This window comes from Pteropus vampyrus, unplaced genomic scaffold (assembly GCF_000151845.1).
Source record: "Pteropus vampyrus isolate Shadow unplaced genomic scaffold, Pvam_2.0 Scaffold3, whole genome shotgun sequence".
Taxonomy (NCBI): Eukaryota; Metazoa; Chordata; class Mammalia; order Chiroptera; family Pteropodidae; genus Pteropus; species Pteropus vampyrus.
This window is the reverse complement of record NW_011888784.1, coordinates 4,826,538-4,828,687: the sequence shown is the minus strand read 5'-3', so window position 1 is coordinate 4,828,687 and position 2,150 is coordinate 4,826,538.

The following is a 2,150-nucleotide window of genomic DNA, read 5'->3' as shown; positions in this document are numbered from 1 at the left end:
AAAGAGTGAAACGTGACTGTTACAGACTGAATGCTTGTGTCCCCCCCAAACCCTCCCCCTACGTGATGGTATTAGAAGGTGGGATTCTTGAGGGGTCACTAGGATTGGATGAGATCGTGAGGGTGGGGCCCTCACGAATGGGATTAGTGCTCATGGAAGAGTCACGAGAGAGCTTGCTTCTTCTCTCCGCTCTCTGCCACGTGAGGCCCCAGCAAGAAGACACCATCTGCCACCCAGACGAGAGCTCTCACCAGAACCCGACCATCCTGCCACCCTGATCTCCGACTTCCAGCCTCCAGAGCTGTGGGAAACAAATTTCTGTTGTTTATAAGCCGCCCAGTCCGCAGTATGTTGTTTAAGCAGCTGAATGGACTAAAAGAGCCCCTGTTCCCGTCCCCACTACAGGAGCCTGAGCTCAGGACAGGCCTGAGCTGCATGAAGGAGCACAGGAAGGGAATGCAGTGATGGGTGAGAGATGGCAGTTTTGATGTTGGAGTGGGCCGGACTGTTTAGATAACTGAAAATGAGACTTGTATTGAACTGGACCAGAAAATATATGTGATCTTATCAAAATGGAGTTGGAGAAGGGAGACCAAGCAGAGTGGGGGTGAAGGAATGTGGTCAGGAGAAAATGACACCCCTTCTTTCTGGCACCCTACTGTGTCCGGCTTTTTCAATAGAGTGCAGCAAACTTCATGTGAAGTCACAATGCAAATGCAGCGTCAGGCTCGCCCCACTGCCCACCAGACTTCTACACCCCATGTCCTTCCTCAGTAGAACTTCTGGGACCACCACAGCTTCCCCTCCGTCTTTCCCTAACACTTGCAGGGCCTGGGTGAGTATACAAATAGAGGTCCACATGTCACATCTAAATCTTTAAACACAGAAGTCACACTAACCAATTGTTAAGTAAACTGTGTCTATCCTATCTTGACAAACAAACCTTCACAAAGACCTGGAAAGCCAGACCCCAGTTAGGTCCTCAGATCCCTTGGGGTTCGGATGAGGCAGAGCCAGTCTGTTAGCCAGAAGCACCCCATTCTTTTCCCACCCCTGGCCTTGACCCACACATTGAAAAGTCTTGCATGTGAACACCCAAGTCCATGTGGCTGAGTTCTGTTCATCCTCCCCCCAAAACAGCTACCCGTGGGGGTGGGGTGCCAGCAACAATCTGCCCTCAGAAAGAGAGAACTGGGAGAGGGTCACGAAGGTGCTGGGAGCAGTCTTGAAGCTGTCCGGGCAGGGAATTGAGGGATCTCAGGTATCCTGCTCATGCACTTGGCTCAACCCCTTGGCTCTTTAGAGTCCATGCCTCAAGGAGAGCTCTTTAAAACAAGCCCAACTTTCCAAGCCTCACTCTTAAAATCGGATTGCGGTTCCTTTTTTCCAACACGTAGCACAGGCGCTGCAGCCTCTGCCCGCCTGCCTACATGGTGTGCCAGCCACTGTCAGCCCCAGAGTGGTCCCTCTTGTGCCCTGCAGAGCCAAGGGAGGTAGGGCTACAGTTGGGCAGCATCTGGAGAGGAGGCCCCGGCCACATGCAATCAAAGTTCTGCAGTGAAATGGGTTTCCCTGGGTGCCTTCGATGCCAGGCAAACCCTGAGAAATTACCAGCTCTGCATTCTGATCGAAAAAGAAGATGTCCTTATCACTTCCTTTTCCAGCTTTCCCACAGGCACTGGCAATTGATTAACCATCATCCTCAGATTATCCAAAACAACAACTCACATAACCACCGGGATAAGTAATCAGTGCGGATCTCCTCCTCCTTCCCTCCTCCTTCCCTCCTCCCTCCCCTCTTCACTCCTTCCCTCTCTCCTTCCCTCCTTCCCTCCTTTTCCATTTAAAGAATAAAAGGAAAGCAAAGGGGAAAGGGTAAGAACACATAAGTAAGCACCGTTATTTAAAGAAAGAAGAAAGAAGAGAAGAAACCAACATTGACTCGGCAGCTACTCAGTGGCAGGCAGGGCTGGTGGTCCCCACGCCCCTTCTAACCACGTCAGAGCCCTCCAAGTAGATGTTATCATCTCCTCCTTTTTATGATCATAGAAGTGAGCCTGAGCAAGGATGCCGAGTAACACAGGGACTCCAGTGGACAGGAGCCCAGGGTCAGGCTGCCAGTGCCCCCAGGCCAGAGGGCTGGGTCTGAG